This window comes from Orbicella franksi, chromosome 8 (assembly GCF_964199315.1).
Source record: "Orbicella franksi chromosome 8, jaOrbFran1.1, whole genome shotgun sequence".
In the NCBI taxonomy this organism is placed as follows: domain Eukaryota; kingdom Metazoa; phylum Cnidaria; class Anthozoa; order Scleractinia; family Merulinidae; genus Orbicella; species Orbicella franksi.
Genome location: NC_138152.1, coordinates 29,355,297 through 29,373,400, shown reverse-complemented (window position 1 = coordinate 29,373,400; position 18,104 = coordinate 29,355,297). Strand labels below are relative to the sequence as shown.

Below are 18,104 nucleotides of genomic sequence, written 5' to 3'. Positions count from 1 at the left end.
ACTACATGATGAAAACTACATATCCTTTGTTGTCTCATTACTCGTCCAGAAAATGGGGGGAGGGGATGGGGGTGTTTATTCGACAGGGGGCGCTTATTTTAAATTTGGCGGATAGGATGGGCGCTTATTTGAGGGGGGTGCGCTAATTCGAGGATTTACAGTATCTTTGATAATTTGACAAACAACTACTATATAACTCGAACTCAAAGCATACAAATCAAAGACAATAATTATGCTCCCTCATCATAGGCCTACGGTGCGTGCAGAGAGCTAGATAATAAAGCTCTGAGGGAGATAATTTATGCTCCCTCATCATAGGCCTGTAGTGCGTGCAGAGAGCTAGATAATAAAGCTCTGGGGGAGATAATTTATGCTCCCTCATCATAGGCCTGTAGTGCGTGCAGAGAGCTAGATAATAAAGCTCTGAGGGAGATAATTTATGCTCCCTCATCATAGGCCTGCAGTGCGTGCAGAGAGTTAGATAATAAAGCTCTGAGGGAGATAATTATGCTCCCTCATCATAGGCCTGCAGTGCGTGCAGAGAGCTAGATAATAAAGCTCTGAGGGAGATAATTTATGCTCCCTCATCATAGGCCTGCAGTGCGTGCAGAGAGTTAGATAATAAAGCTCTGAGGGAGATAATTATGCTCCCTCATCATAGGCCTGCAGTGCGTGCAGAGAGCTAGATAATAAAGCTCTGAGGGAGATAATTTATGCTCCCTCATCATAGACCTGCAGTGCTGCAGAGAGCTAGATAATAAAGCTCTGAGGGAGATAATTTATGCTCCCTCATCATAGGCCTGTAGTGCGTGCAGAGAGCTAGATAATAAAGCTCTGAGGGAGATAATTTATGCTCCCTCATCATAGGCCTGCAGTGCGTGCAGAGAGCTAGATAATAAAGCTCTGAGGGAGATAATTGAAGGGGTGAGTGCAAAACCATGCTAAGTGACGATTTGGGTGAAAAAAAAAATTTTCGTGAAAAGGCTTGAATTTTTGCATGTGGTCTTCAATGTAATAGAAAAACGCGGCCCTGTATTTTTGTCGCTGGTTTTTGCTTCGTTTTCGAGTTATAACGTATGCAAAAATACTTGGTTTTTCCTAGCCATGTCTTTAGGAGTTTATTTGTTGAACAGCAAACAGGCAGACTGTTTATAGTATATGAAGTCAAAATCAAATCTCACAGTATATATAGAGCGGAAATCTGGGAACAGATTGTTTACATCGGCTATTGTGACGTGAGCACAACACGTGAATCGATCGAGCGGCAAATGAAATACCATCGAACTAAAAAGAGATGTGCCGCATTAGAGCTCTGTCAACTAATATCTTAAGCATTGTGTTAAAGTACCTTGTGTGCCTGCCTGGTGGTTGAGAGGCATCATAAAGCCTCGATAAACCCGTAAGTCATCAGCACGTTTTAAAGAATCAAAATGTGTTCTGAAACTTCGAAGGTAGCTGATATACCGTAATCGTGTTATCGGCGTTCAAAGTCAGATCGAGCCAGGCAGCAAAGTCCAAGAGCAGTTCTTGCCCAAGAAAAATACCCTCTCGTGAGTTGTGGCCCATTTGCCAAGCGTTGCTAGTGTCAAAGTTTGGAAAGCAAGAACTGGTTTTTGAGTGATAAAATTTGTCTTGTATCGACTGCCATGTTTTCCCGCGCACGAGGTGTAAAGACCCTTCCCGGCATGCATTGCGATCACGTTCTGCTCGCGTTTCTCGAACTGGTAACTAGATTGTTTCGGCTTTTTTCATTTAAAGATAATAATGGCCAACAAGTAGCGATCGATTGTAACATAGATCTGTGATCCAGGTTGCTTTGATTTTATTTCATATCGGCATGATTTGTAGTGTTTTGAACTTCTGGGATCAGCGGACATGCAGATGTATGGAGACCCGTACGTTGCGCAGAAGGGTTAATTTGTTAAACTGTTAGGCGGTGCATGACATAAAGCTACGATCGCGTTGGTCGAAAAATATGTATTTATCTCGTGATTTTTAGCCATTTAAGACGTTGCTGTATTTGGAAAAGTGCTTATTTGATGTTTATTTGTTCAGTGCAGATAGTCATTGTCCCAGATAACCAAACTAAGTTCCAGATGTTAACACTATTTTCCGGCCGCCATATTTTACCTATTTAAACCTGAAATCAACATTTTTGAGCTTATACGTTGCATGAAATTAACATTTTGCTGTTTTCTAAGTGAAATCAACATCCTTGCCGTCACGCGTTACGTGAAATCAACATTTTTACCTATTTAGACCTGAAATCGACATTTTTGAGCTTATACGTTACGTTAAATCAACATTTTTCTGTTTTCTAAGTGAAATCAACATCCTTGCCGTCAAGCGCTAACGTGAAATCAGCATTTTGACCTATTTAAACCTGAAATCAACATTTTTGAGCTTATACGCTGCGTGAAATTAACATTTTGCTGTTTTCTAAGTGAAATCAACATCCTTGCCGTCACGCATTAACGTGAAATCAGCATTTTGACCTATTTAGACCTGAAATCAACATTTTTGAGCTTATACGCTGCGTTAAATCAACATTTTGCTGTTTTCTAAGTGAAATCAACATCCTTGCCGTCAAGCGCTAACGTGAAATCAGCATTTTTACCTATTTAGACCTGAAATCAACATTTTTGAGCTTATACGCTGCGTGAAATTAACATTTTTCTGTTTTCTAAGTGAAATCAACATCCTTGCCGTCACGCGTTAACGTGAAATCAGCATTTTGACCTATTTAGACCTGAAATCAACATTTTTGAGCTTATACGTTGCGTGAAATCAACATTTTGCTGTTTTCTAAGTGAAATGAACAACCTTCCCGTCACGGGTTAACATGAAATCAACATTTAAACCTTTTTTGACCTGAAATCGACATTTTTGAGCTTTTACATTGCGTGAAATTGACATTTTGCTGCTCTCTAAGAGAAATCAACGTCCTTGCCGTCGCGCGTTAACATGAGTCAACGTTTTAACCACTTTTGACCTGAAATCAATAAATTTGAGCTTATATAAGTTGCGTGAAATTGACATTTTGCTGGTTTCTAAGTAAAATCAAAGTCCTTGTGGTCGCGGCAGGCCGATCCTTTGTTATAATAAACCGAGGCGAGACTTCGACTTATAACAAAGGCTTGGCTTGGCTAGGCTATTATAACAAAGGGTCGGCTCTGTTTATCATAACAAAGGCCCGGCTTTGTTTATTTGAAGACCTCGGCGGGAAAAGGGCGCTAGGTATTTTAATCAAAAGTGAACTTTGTCGAAAACGCTCCAAATTTCCCATACAGTTTTGTTTAGGTATGTTTAACAATGTCCCGTAGTTTTTCCGCTAAGCTTCGCTTCGTTTTCGAGATATTGCGTATGCAGAAAAACCACTCGGTTTTCCTAGCGGCGTCTTTATAAACGAAGCAAAAACCAGCGACAAAAATACAGGACCACGTTTTTCTATTACATTGAAGACCGCATGCAAAAATTCAAGCCCTTTCGCGAAAATTTTTTTTTTCACCCAAATCGTCACTTAGCATGGTTTTGCACTCACCCCTTCAATTATGCTCCCTCATCATAGGCCTGCAGTGCGTGCAGAGAGCTAGATAATAAAGCTCTGAGGGAGATAATTTATGCTCCCTCATCATAGGCCTGCAGTGCTGCAGAGAGCTAGATAATAAAGCTCTGAGAGAGATAAATTATGTATGTAATCAGGAGCCAATAGTCAGGAGCACCTGACATAATTTTATTCACCCTTTATATTCACAAGGCTTGCTCATATAGCACTTTGAATATATAATTGAACAAATAAAGCCAATCTAATCTATTACACTGATTTACTATTTTAAATGAATGTGTGTGAAACAATGAAAAAAGTTTTTCTGATTCTTACTTTGGCAAAACATAGCTGCCTATCAGGTCATGGATCAAGAGAAAATAATGATAGAATACTCATGTAACAAAATTACATCAGTGGTTAACTGCAAGCTTCTCCTCTTTGACACACAGTTACTTTTAAAGAAGGCCAACTTAGTGACCCTGAACTAGATGAGCTGGCAGGAAAGATCGCTGCAAACTGGAAGACGCTAGGAATTCACCTTGGAATTAGTCAGGATGTACTGGAAGTAATAGCTGCTAATGAAAATGATAAACCAAAAGCGATGTTACTTCGTTGGAGAAATACGTCAACTTCTTTTACACCTTATGAAGACCTCTACAAGGCATTGTGTCACGTCAGAGTTGGTCTCAATAATGTGGCCAAAGAATTTTGTAAGGAAACTACATGACATAATTACTTTCTTACAGTGTGAGTACTTGAACTGGGCCACTTGGAATTAAACTGACCAATCAAATTGTTTATTGAGAACATGGATGGCAGTCTTTTTGTAGACAGACTATAGTTGAAGCATTCAGACAATAGTTCTTCAAAAAAAGTAATGTAAACCAAGGAAAGGCAAGCTGAGGTTTCTTTTACTTGAGTATATATACTGTATAGACTTCTCTTCATACCGGTATGTTTTATAAACTCTACAGATCCCATCATATTTTTTTCAGCAAATTATCATCGTTATTTAATTCTGGAAACTAAAACTAAAACCTTTGAAAACTGCTCAAAAGTTATGATTAGAAACTTAAACCAGTCAAAAAATGACAAAGTTTCCTGAGAGGTGACATTCGCAAATTTGTTGGGTTTCCAATTTTGTTGTGGGACTATTGTTTGTATTCTTAAACGTTATTGGTTTGTTTACGGAAAAGGCCACCATCCTTTGTTACCAAAAGATGTATGTTTTCATTAGTTGACTTTTTCTAAATGGCCTGGTTGAAGTAGTTGCACTGTAACTACAACAAGAGAAGTCACATATTAATAATAATATCATGCATATGAAAGGGTAGAACTTCAATATAGGGTATTTATATGAAAGGTGATTTGATCAACATGACATGGATCAGCACTGTCTAAGTCATTGTGAGTAGTCAGATAAGTGAATAAAGATGGTGAATTTAAAGCTTAGTAATGTCACATATGAACTGAGTTAAATGGCCTTGCTTTCCATCAGTTCTTGTAGCTCAGTGGATGGAGTGCCCATGCACCCGTCTTTGGGAGGTCATGTGTTCGATTCTTGTCTGCGGTTGAGATTGTTTTTTTGTCCCACGTCTGTGTCATGTTGAGTAATTCACTTTTACATTTCATTTCCGAGCTTAAAATTCACCATCCTTATTCGCTTATCATAGTGTATTTACTTGTTCAGTGCTTTAAAAAAATTCATGTTTTCGGAATCAGTGAATGTGAAGACTACAGCATAAAACTAGTACATTAATAGCTCACACTAATCACTCCTCAATCTAAAGGATATTGAAAGTACAGTGAACACACATCTTGGATGAACTGAATCAAGTTTATTAGCTTTTACTTATAGGACACACAAGCAGTTTTTCAAATTCACTAAACATTGAGTTACGTTCTTGGCACTAAAAAAACTTTCTGAGGCCAAGGATGGGCCACTATATTTTATTTAAGGTATGATTGACTGACTACATTAAAAGGTCATTGTGCAACGAGTAAACAAGTCTATTATAAATTACTGTAGTGTTGGCTCAGTGTGATCCTAAGATCTGCAGAAAAAATACAAATAGACAGATAATTTCTTAGAGTTGCTATTGACCAAAGGAAACATTTCAAAATCTAGTGTAAGACAAAGTAAACTTGTTATCAATACTCCTTGAAAACTCAGTTTTTGGTGCTTGAATACTCCTTGAATTTTATATCCACAAGCCAGCAGACTTTCATACTGTCTGTGTTATAGCAGACATTATGATGAAATTGTGTGGGTAGAGTGTATTTTTTTCCCACTGTGTTGCATAATATTATGAATCATCAAACTTTTCGTGTCTTCTATGATGCGCACCAAACTGCTCGGGGGAGGTTATCGGCACTCTCATTATCGGAGAAAGATTTAATACAACACAAAAATTCAATAGCTGCTACTTGTATCTGATTATTCAGTTTTGTTTTTACTCTCTTTGCAGGTTTGCAGAGCGAGTCTCGCTAGAATCAAATTTTGACAATAAAGCAACTAGTGACTTAGCTTCAAACTTCAATTTAGAAGGCATCAAAGAATTGCAAGACAGTAGAACTGCAAAGATTGGTAGTAAATAGATTTCATAGTAATAAGCCAAAGGAAAGATTGTTCAATGAATTGCTGGTGAACATGAGTGTTCTGTTTAGTGGCAACATCACAAGGTAACACAAGAACTTCATACTTGCAAGCATTGGTGCTAACAAAATGTAAGTTGTTTTATGATTAGTTTTATTTTATGACATGCAAGACCTTAACAAACATTGAACAAAAAATATCCGTGTTTCTATCGAGTATTAATACACTTGCGTCCTATCACAAATGCCATTCTCTGATTGGCTATGCTGCTCACTATCTATTCAGTTGTAGATAGTGAGTAGCATAGCAGTGTGCGCTTGTTAACAAAATGGCGGCTGCTGCTTTACGTTTTCGAGGTGTCTGAAAAGGATTTAGATAAATTTTTGAACAACTAGTAGATTTATACTAAAACATTTAGATTGTTCGCTCTCAGTTACTATGCATGATAGTTCACTTGGGCTGTGCCCTCGTCAACTATCACGCAATAGAAATCTTGAGCCCATAATCTACCGGTAATTGTTTAACAGAAACACAAGTGAAAGATTAGGAGAGTACCTTTTCAGCTCTGTCAATCTTTCACGAGTTTCCTATTGCTCAATACGCGTTATTCCAAAATGGCCGCCATTTAAGTATTCTTTTGTTTACTTGCAAATTAGCCCTTTTTGCCTTGCTCTTAAACTCGAAATTCAAAAGAATATTTTCCCTTAAACGGGGCAACAAGGGCTCATTTTCAAGTATACAAAAGAATACTAAAATGGCGGCCATTTTAGAATAAGGTGTATAGAAACACGGATAATTTTTTTCTATTTCTTGTTGAAAACACAGCAATAAAAAGAAAGGATAGTCACTCGTTTATTTTGTTAATCTAAATGTAAATTCTCTTTTTTTGTGCCACTGTTTTTGTGTGAGGCCTGGGGAGAAGTGAGACTCCCATAAAAAAAAGACAGGGATGCTCATCAGAAATTTTGAAAAGAATACCTAAGAGGTACAGGTCTACACATATACTGTTTTGTGCCAGGTCTGGCTTCAAATCTTCTTCTCTATTTTCACAACCTTTTTCATTTCTTCCAGTTTTACAGGATTTCCAGTTACAAGCAGCATTTCCAGTTCCTTCAGTTCACCAGTATCGTCAGGCAATGTAGTCAACTGGTTATCACTCAACAACCCAGAGTTTATTGAGATGTTTTATGTGTGATGATAAAACTGTCAGCCTGATTTTAGCCATATCCGATACTATGGGCTCATTCAATTTGCCAGTCTCCACTGGTTATTACTTAAGTCCAGTCTCCAGTAATCCATTCTCACATTCAGCCATTCCAGCTCCTTCAGTTCACCAATCTCGTCAGGCAGTTTAGTCAACTGGTTATTACTCAAGTCCAGTCTCCAGTCTCCATTCTGAAATCCAGCCATTTCAGCTCCTGCAGTTCACCAATCTCATCAGGCAATTAATTTTAGTCAACTGGTTATTACTCAAGTCCAGTCTCCAGTCTCCATTCTCAATCCAGCCATTCCAGCTCCTTCAGTTCACCAATCTTATCAGGCAGTGTAGTTAACTGGTTACTACTCAAGTCCAGTATTCAGGACTATTTGAGATTTACTGAGATGTTTTATGTGTGATGATAAAACTGTCAGCTTCTTTTTACTCACATCATGTAACACTACTTACCAGCTCCTTCAGTTCACCAACATCATCAGGCAACATAGTCAACTGGTTACTACTCAAGTACAGTCCCCTCAGTTCCTTGAAGGTAGAACAGACAACTGGTTGTTACTCACACTAATCACGGTCAGGTTACTCAACTCAGCAATGGCTTGAGGAAGTTCTCTCAACTGGTTCACCTCTGATGTCAGCCTTTTCAGATTTTTCAGCTTGTTAATACTTGTTGGTAATTCTTCCAGATAATTATCTGGCAAGTCAAGTTCCTCCAATTCAGTCAGGTCAGACACAGCTTCAGGAACTTTTGACAACCCTCGGCTACTAAGATCTAAAACGCCGTCTCCGATAACAATTGTAACTTCAGTTCACTAATCTCATCAGGCATTGTAGTCAACTGGTTAGCACCCCACAACAGTAGTTGGAGTTTATTGAGATGTTTTATGTGTGATGATAAAACTGTCAGCTCATTGTTACTCACGTTCAGCCATACCAGCTCCTTCCATTCAGTTCACCAATCTCATCAGGCACTGTAGTCAACTGGTTATCACCCCACAACAGTACCTGGAGTTTATTTAGATGTTTTATGTGTGATGATAAAACTGTCAGCTCATTGTTACCCACATTCAGCCATACCAGCTCCTTCAGTTCACCAATCTCATCAGGCAATGAAGTCAACTGGTTATTACTCAAGTCCAGTCTCCAGTCTCCATTCTCAAATCCAGCCATTCCAGCTCCTTCAGTTCACCAATCTCATCAGGCAATAAAGTCAACTGGTTACTACTCAAGCACAGTCCCCTCAGTTCCTTGAAGGTAGAACAGACAACTGGTTGTTACTCACACTAATCACGGTCAGGTTACTCAACTCAGCAATGGCTTGAGGAAGCTCTCTCAACTGGTTCACCTCTGATGTCAGCCTTTTCAGATTTTTCAGCTTGTTAATACTTGTTGGCAATTCTTCCAGATAATTATCTGGCAAGTCAAGTTCCTCCAATTCAGTCAGGTCAGACACAGCTTCAGGAACTTTTGACAATCCTCGGCTACTAAGATCTAAAAGGCCGTCTCCAATAACAATTGTAACTTCAGTTCACTAATCTCATCAGGCATTGTAGTCAACTGGTTAGCACCCCACAACAGTAGTTGGAGTTTATTGAGATGTTTTATGTGTGATGATAAAACTGTCAGCTCATTGTTACTCACCTTCAGCCATACCAGCTCCTTCCATTCAGTTCACCAATCTCATCAGGCACTTTAGTCAACTGGTTATCACCCCACAACAGTACCTGGAGTTTATTTAGATGTTTTATGTGTGATGATAAAACTGTCAGCTCATTGTTACTCACATTCAGCCATACCAGCTCCTTCAGTTCACCAATCTCATCAGGCAATGAAGTCAACTGGTTATTACTCAAGTCCAGTCTCCAGTCTCCATTCTCAAATCCAGCCATTCCAGCTCCTTCAGTTCACCAATCTCATCAGGCAATGAAGTCAACTGGTTACTACTCAAGCACAGTCCCCTCAGTTTCTTGAAGGTAGAACAGACAACTGGTTGTTACTCACACTAAGCATGGTCAGGTTACTCAACTCAGCAATGGCTTGAGGAAGTTCTCTCAACTGGTTCTCGTCTAATCTCAGCGTTTTCAGATTTTCAGCTTGTTAATACTTGTTGGTAATTCTTCCAGATAATTATCTGACAAGTCAATTTCCTCCAATTCAGTCAGGTCAGTAACAGCTTCAGGAACAGTTACTGCTGACAACCCTCTGCTACCAAGATCTTGATTTGTTCTGATACACATGTAGAAATACTTAAAGTTAATTCTAGAGGAAGAAATTCTACATTATCATTAGGTCAACAGCTGATGCTGGTTTGTTTTGCTATCCAGTCAGAAATACAGCTTTTAGTGGGCGCTCTCTTACCTGACTCGTCCCCATTCGTCTTCATACAACTTTCTACAGTGCGTGACACGGTGCGAGATGAAACCGCAAAGTGAGATGGGTACCCCTTGCTCCTCCTCGCGCTTTTCCCCTTGCGCCGTGCCACGTGTTGTGTGAAGAAGACTGGAGACGAGTCAGCTCTCTTACAGGGTTCTTTCCCTGGTGCAGCATTTACATGGAAATTTTTTGAGTTTTTGTCATCTTTTATCTGATGATTCTGGATTTACTCTCCTCATTGTGACAATATTAATTAAAGATCAAATGGCAACCTTAATTTACAACAGGATTTCGTCCTTCTAAGAAATTTGGGATATTAAGTAAGACAATAATATGGTTGGAAGAATGAAAATATTTTCTTATTTGCTTTAATGTGATATATTTCCCGTGTAGTTCTGTTGCATTACTCACACAGCAAACTTGTGTTTTTATTTCAGCAAATAAACGTTAGAAGTCGGTACAGTGGCCTGGGTAAATTCAAGAGCTCCAGCTAGCCGCCAGTCCCTCTCAGAAGTCTCTGCATTGGTTTTCATCTTCAGGAAAGAGATAGTCTGTGAGTCGGCTCACCTTTGAGTCACACGCGTGAGCGGCGACGTGTGAGTCTGCGAGCGAGGAGTCTGGTGCAGAAAGGAAGTCAGCCTACCTTGATCTCTGATCTCTGTTGTTCCCAGGGTCTCTCTGTCCTCCTCCAAGAGTGAGAGAGGGGGACCGTGGGAACGAGGTTAAACTTTGCTGCTTGCACGTGTGTTGCTCAAACGTGAGCCTGTTCGCAGGCTAGGAAAGAGAATTCCTTGTTTCATTCAAATTTCTTTTTGAGGGATCAGTTGTTTTTTTTACCCCATTACGTTCCTAAAAAATTTTCCTTTGAATCGTAAATAATAACAAAGAATACTCAATATTATATTTAGAATAGCAAATAATAAACGGATACTCATTCTGAGATTTGGATTAGAAGATTGTACATAAAGATATTTACTTTAACAAATAAACTTGCTCAAAATGCAGCCCTATCTACGAGGGTCTTAATGGGGTTCATTGTCAGCCGTCAAACAGCCCAAAATTTAACCGAAAACCGTCAAAAAACTGCAATTTTTGCTGTAAACCGTCCGAATAAGAGGCAGTTCAATATTAACCGTCAGATGGTTTTAAGGTATTTCAAATCTCACTATTTTATTCGCTCAGCACGGACTTTCGACTCTCAAAGAATCTTCAAACTTGTAAACTAGTATTTAAGCCGACACTATGGTCTTTTCGTTTTTTGGAGCTTTCAAACAGCATTTGATCGATAGGCACAGTTAGAAAAAAAAATGATCTCGGCTCATTCATTATGTATTTTTACAAATTATATATTATTTAAGAAATAGAAAACATATACCGTGTTTTTGTCGAGTTTTGCTATCAATCTACTAGCGTTCTATCACGAATGCCGTTGTCTGATTAGCTACTCTACTCACTATCTATTCTGTTGTAGACAGAGAGTAGCGTAGCAGTATCAGTTGTTAACAAAATGGCGGCCGCTTCTTTGCGTTATCTAAGTATCTGGAGAGCTGACTTAGATGAAGTTTTGAACTACTGGTAGATTTATAGTAGATTAATTGCTCTCGATTTCTGTGTCATAGTTGACTCGGGCTGCGCCCTCGACAGTGAGAATTATCTAATTGTTAAATAGAAACACGAGTGGAAGTTTGGGAGAACGAGAAATGCGATGGAAACACGAGCCGACAGGCGGCTGTTTCCACAGGTTTTACGAGTTCTCTCAAACTATCAAGAGTGTTTCTATAACACGATGGAAACACGCAGGACATGTTGTCTACTTTTAGAAAATTCCGCGACGGCAAAAAAAGAAAGCAACTCGGTTACTTTGATCATCAAAATGTAAATTCTCTTTTCTCTCGACATCCGATGGCGAGAGAAAAGAGAATTACCATTAATGACGTGATCATTAAGTCAACAGCTCGTGCTAGTTCTGTGTTTTTATCGAGACACGATTTTTAACCAATCAGTGCGCGTAATTTCTATTGGCTATTTTCTAGAGGTCTTAGAGTATATTTGCAAAATTTCACTTCATTTTTAACAATTAGATTATGAGCTCGAGATTTCTATCAGGTGATAGTTGATGAGGCCTTCCTATCACCTGATAGAAATCGAGAGCGAATAATCTAATTGCTTTAGCATGTTTAGTAGAATTCTAACTTAAAGTAACGCAAATAATGGTTTCCAAATATTTTTCGACGCATTATTGAACTTAACGCTTTAATATAATCGCACGTATTGAATTGTCTTTGGTAATTTTGCAGTTGTTTACGCGCGCGCACCGGTTTTGCCATAATTTAAAGTTTTTTTAGTCAGGAATCCGTTTATGTCCTTTTAGTGTTCTCAGGAACTTAATTATCCATTTACATCTAAACTTTCTTCCAAAATATCGGAAAAACGTCGCATTTCGTGGACGACCGACAGCTACTGCATTCTAATGGCTGATAGTATACGAGTAGCTCAGCCAATCAGACTGCAGCATTTGCATTAGTATACTAGTAGAATTCTACTAAAGCACGATAGAAACAGAAACATGTTTTCTATTTCTTTGAGAAGATTCTCCGACGGCAAAGTAAAGAAAACAAGTCGTTTACTTTGATGATCAAAATGTAAATTCTCTTTGCTCGCGCCACCATTCATTGTCAACAGCTCATGCTGGTTCTGTGTTTTTATCGAGTTATAGATACACGATTTTTGACCAATCCGTGCGCCTATTTTCTATGGGTTTCTTTTTAGAGGTCTTGCATTATATTGGCAAAATTTCACTTTATTCCTTCCATGAAATTCCAAGATGACCTCCAAAACACCTTAGGTATTAGTTATGAAGAACAAGAGTTGATATTAAGTTAAACCCAAAGAAGAAATTTCCTCTTAATAACCATCAACCGTCAAAGCTACCACCACCCCACCCACCCATTGAGACCCTCGTCTACATGTGTTAATCATTTGTTAGGTTGCAAATTAGGTATAATTTACTAGTGCGGAGCTAATTATTTACTGAAATGTTGCATTGACCGGAGAACTTTGGTACATAGTAAATAATAGGCCTCTCCGTTGCGCAAACAATGAAAATGAATTTATTTTTTTAGAGCAGACTTTAGTAAGTGTAAAAAATCCCTCTCACTCAGAGAAATACACTTTGCCATTGTTACAGTGTAAGTAATGAATTTTTGGAGATGCGCTTTATCTGTTTGTTATTTTATACTGATGGTTATTTTTTGTAGGTATACGTTTCCAAAGACTGCTTATTCTAAGAGTCATCAATATTACAGCAAAGTGTATAATAACCGAGATATATTATTGTAAAAGATTGTATTTAAAGGGGGTATTAATTAAACCAGTTTCTTCTGCTCTGGGTTGTCAATGGTAAAGCGAGCCATTCGTGTGAATATGGAGTGCCCGAGATATTGGCATCACAAAGATTAGGGAGTATGTAACAAAGCGATAATTTGTTCTCCCCTCCCCAGGAACCCTACAGAAGGTGGGCCATGGTAGCTTTTGACCTCCCCAGTTGTTTCAGGGTCTCTTCATATGAGCCTGGTCAACAGAGCTGGCTCGGTTTTTTAAATCTTGCCTCGCTGCTCTTTCCTTTGTAAAAATTTCGAACCCTGGCCAGCCCGGCTTGTCGTATGAACACGTCGAAATTTTTACGACTAGAAGAATGGCGAGATCTCTGAAACCGAGCTAGCCCAGTTGACCAGGCTCATATGAAGAGGCCCTCATATGGTTGACTTACTTATATTAAGGAAGTTGGGTCCACACTGACGACCAACCGTGTTACACTGTTTATGGAAAAGCCAGAGAGACTCTTTGTTTTGCTTGCTTTGCCGGCTATTCTTCCTTTTGTTATTTCTCCTTTTTTTACCCAAAACAAGGGAGGGGAGCACTGATTGGAAACTATCTTTCTAAAGCTGCTTCTCCGAAATCCAGCAACCAGTGCAGTTAGGAAGAGACCGTTTACTGTTGCTTCCTTTTCAGTAAACATAACCTGGAATGAATTCCCATGAGAGAGACCTGGGTTAGAGGCTGTTGCTCTCGAGAGGCGTTAAACCCCGGGGTGATTCCCATGCAACAGTGACGGGGTTGCTCGTTGTACCTTAGGGGTTAAAATTCGCGTTGTAGTACCAGATTTATCAGAAATGATCACCGCTACAGTTATCACCAGTGGTGTACATAGCAGCCGCACTAGCAGAATGTGACTTAATTAATCTCTACGTTTTATTTGAAATAGACTTTTTTAGCTTGGGAGGTTTGTTTTCCCATAACAGACCACGTGCTATTCACTAGAGAATTGTTCTATCCACGTAAAACTTATTCATTGATATACACGCGACTATTTGAAAATTTGCAAGCAAGTATTATCAAGAGTATAATCACACGGTCTGAAATGGGGCAACAAACTGCCCAAGCTAAAAAGGTCTATTAGCCATTTAAATAGAATGCAGATTTATGACAATGCTTTCAAAAACCTTTACGGGTAGAAGGTATTCGACGGATCATGTTTATCGCTCTTTTTACATGTCATGGTGTCAGTTAATGTACTGATTCCTCTGGCCTCTTAGGGTTGAAAGTGAATTGGGGCCACGCCCACAAAACGAGGTTTTGGTACCTTCTAGGGGTTCCCCCTCACTTAAACATGAGAGTTTCCCCCGGTCATTAACTTCTATTGGTCATCAAAGCATCTTCAGGGAGACACATTCCTCTTGTTAGTTACTGAGTAGCCGGAAGGGGTTTACTCCCAGAAAAGTGCGTTGGGGGTGTGTGACCCACTTCCCAAAACCCTTAGCCTATTTAGGACCAAAATCTGCGATTTTTGGTACCCTATTTATGACCTGGCCAAAAATTCGATACCCTATTTATGACCGTTGCGGCTGCCCCTAGACATACGTTATTAAAGGCTTTTGTTGAAGGTCTTATTGATAATGATGAAAAAGTAGCTTCTAAGAAACATACCCAATTCAAGACTAGAGTGCTAAAACCAGACCCTATTTAAGATCAAAATGGCCAAAATCGATACCCTATTTATGACCAAAACGGCTGAAAACCCCGACCCTTTGGGGCCGCACATACATATATAGCCCATATAAGGGAGAACCCCCTGCCCCCGGGCTGACTAGTTAATGCCTAGAGAACAGGCTTCTAACAGAAAGGACTGGTTGATTGTAACAGTCGTGAGGTTGTCAGATTGTGATAAACAAAGCACGAACGAGACCGAGTCACTCGATCGTTCTTCGGAAAATCATCGTATTCATACTCGACACTGTTTGGTTAGTAAGCTGAACACCGCTGAAAGGATACCGTAATAGCAGTTGAGAAGTTTAAAAAGAATGTGCTTAATGCATTTACCTTCGAGAAAGAAAAACAAAGACATTCAAATAAGCCAATGAACAAAACATTAAGAGATTTCACTTGAGAATAGGGGGCGGACACACACTAAAGGCTGTAGTGGTCCCAGTTTTATTAAACGAGTGGATTTTCCAGCCTCGACACCGAAAATGCTGTAGGAACACGGTAAACGATCAACAATAAATACACTGAAACAGTCAAGTAGTTTAGTTTATGCTGGTTAGCCCGCGTGACGGTTGTTTCCTGTCCAATCACAAGAGGCGAACAAAACGCTTGGGAGATACGTAATGGGTGGAGGCGTAGGGGGGGGGGGGTTGGGAGGCGGCTGGGTTGGGACGAAACAAAATCTTGGCAGAAAAGCTTTTCGTTCTGCTCTCGCGATTGAAAATGTAACGACTGTTGCACAGGCTAACACTGATTTATGAGGAACATTCTCCATTTACTTTACAGTTACTCTATTTTTTCAATGGCGAAGAAACATTTACCTAACATTTTCACTCGCGCTTCTTTACAATTCAGTCGGTTTTCTTCTTGCGCGATCAAGGAAATGAGAACGCAGAGAGAATTTGGAAAAGTTCCTGACATAAATGATTTGGTCTCCCCTCCCAAGGGACCGTAGAGGAGATGGGGCTTGGGCGCTTTTAACCTCCCCGGTCAACCGAGGTGGCCCGGTTTCCGAGATCTTGCCTCGCTGCTTTTTTCATTGTAAAAATATTTCGATAGCCAGACCAGCCTGGCTTCTCGTATGAACGCACCGAAACTTTTACGAAGAAAAGAGTGGCGAAATCTCGGAAACCGAGCCAGCCCAGTTGACCAGGCTCATATGAAGAGGCCCTCGGATGGTTGACTTACCTATATTAAGCAAGTTGGGTCCACACTGACGACCAACCGTCGTTCGTTAATCCTCATGGCCCCCAGTGGGGCATAGCGCCGCGACGACCAACCGTGTTACACTGTTTATGAAAAAAACAGAGAGACTCTTTCAAATCATATATAATCTCAACAAATTAAGCAGAGTAGCAGTTCCTTCTGTGTGATGAATTATTGAGCAATAAATGCTTTTCAAAGTTGTTGAAGGACGGTGGTAACAGTTGAATGACATTAAGATCGTAGCAACTGTCTGAACCCGACAACATGTTAAATGGCACGAGTCCGGCAATTACTATCTTCCTAAAGCTTCTCCAAAATCCAGCAACCATTGCAGTTAGGAAGAAACCGTTTACTGTTGATTCTTTTTCAGTAAACATAACCTGGAATGAATTCCCATGATAGAGACCTGGGTTAGAGGCTGTTGCCCCCCCCCCCCCCCTTCGGGGGTGAACAGGGGGCGAGAGGGCAGGGGGACTCCCTTATAACGGTGACGGGGGTGCTCGTTTTATCTTTTAGGGGTCAACGCACGTGTTGAAGAACGGTAATAGTTCGATTTAGCGCGTCTATTCCGTTTAAGCGCCCCTTACGAATAAGCGCCCTCCTTTGAATGTGTTTTTATTAATAAGCGCCTCTATTCCAATAATCGCCTCCATTGTAATAAGCGTCCCTATTCTAATATTATAATATTACAGCGCCGTCAGAGTACGTATTAACCGAGCTTCATCTTCCTTAACTGGTCAGGTACGTAGTGCCGCATTACAAAAACAGTGATCTTCGTCTGAGTTTCTCAACTATTATTTCCATGCGACTGCATAATTCCATCAAACGTTACGGTATATTTACCGTATATTTGTCGCAGTTTCTGCTATCGTTCCTTTATTTTGATAAATACCGTATTAAAGTTTTGTTTTGAGCATTCGGTTGTTTCTCAACAAAGAAATAAGCGCCCTCCTCTAAAGTACCGAGTGTAAATAAGCGCCCCGGGCGCTAAATCGAATCATTACGGTTCTGATCACCGCTTCAGTAATCAGCAGTAGTGTACATAGGAGCCGCACTGTCAGAATGTGACTTTATTTATCTTTTCTTTTTTTTTTTTCAATTTTGATTTGAACTGAGCCACTTAAATAGGATGCAGATTTATGACTGCTTTCAAAGATCTTTGCAGGTGATCAATGGATTTTCTTTATCACTTTTTTTTTGGTTTTGTTGTGGAAAAGTCACGGTGTAAGTTAATGTGTTCTTTTAGAATTGGTTCTTCTTGTATGTGAAAATGAAATGGGGCTTAACCTACAAAACGGGTTTTTTGGTACCTCATAGGGGTTCTTTGAAAAATTTCCAACGAGCACCCCGTCTCTTTATAATTAAAAAAAAATTATACAGCATAAACCCATCAGTAAGACTTGTAGTGTCATCAAAGGTGTCCTGTAAAACTTAGTAAAATAAATCTACATCAGTGAAAAATACATACAAAAACCACATTTAAAACTTTCCTGTAAACACTGCAAATAAAAAAGTTCGTTGACCTTTTTTTCGAAATCAAACTCTAGAATTCATATTTCTGACCTCTAAAGGTAACCTATCTTAAATTGAAACACCTAAAAAAGAAAAACTTTTACGGCCACTCCAGTTTCATTTTCGGTAGTTCAACTGACGAATGTCTGTTCCTGGTGTTGAAGTTGTGATTTTTCGTCGTGAAAGGCGTACATACACTGCCATGCAGGCAGTCAAAAACACAGAGACAAACTTTTCTATTTTGTCACATGCCGTTGGAGTCTTCCCGCTCGTGAACCTCTAAAGCATCGTTAGGAAGTCACATTCCCCTTGTCAGTTCACTGTGCTGTTAAAATGCTTAAAGAATAATGGCTGGCTGTTTGTAACAGTCGTTAGGTTGTCTGATAGCGATAAACAATGTACGAAAGAGACCGAATCACTCGATAATTCTTCGGAAAATTATCGGATCAATGAGCTCGGTCCGTAGCATACAAGACATTCTTCGGTTAAAAAGGTAGAAAAAAAGGCTCGATTTTCCGCCATGGAAACCATTCTGTAGGCACTAGTCTGCTGGCAGCCGGTTTTTTCTCTAAGGGTCACTAGGACGAGTGTTTAGTCATCGCGAACGCAAACGG

General features: G+C 39.7%; 1 long non-coding RNA gene across 1 annotated transcript; it reads left to right on the top strand.

The window, feature by feature from the left end:
- Positions 1 to 3,852: 3,852 nt before the first annotated feature.
- Positions 3,853 to 7,302, top strand: LOC145496157 (uncharacterized). The gene is made up of 3 exons (XR_014050525.1): positions 3,853 to 4,257; positions 6,016 to 6,274; positions 7,215 to 7,302. It is a non-coding gene; the product is annotated as an uncharacterized LOC145496157 (long non-coding RNA).
- The last annotated feature ends 10,802 nt before the right edge of the window (positions 7,303 to 18,104 follow it).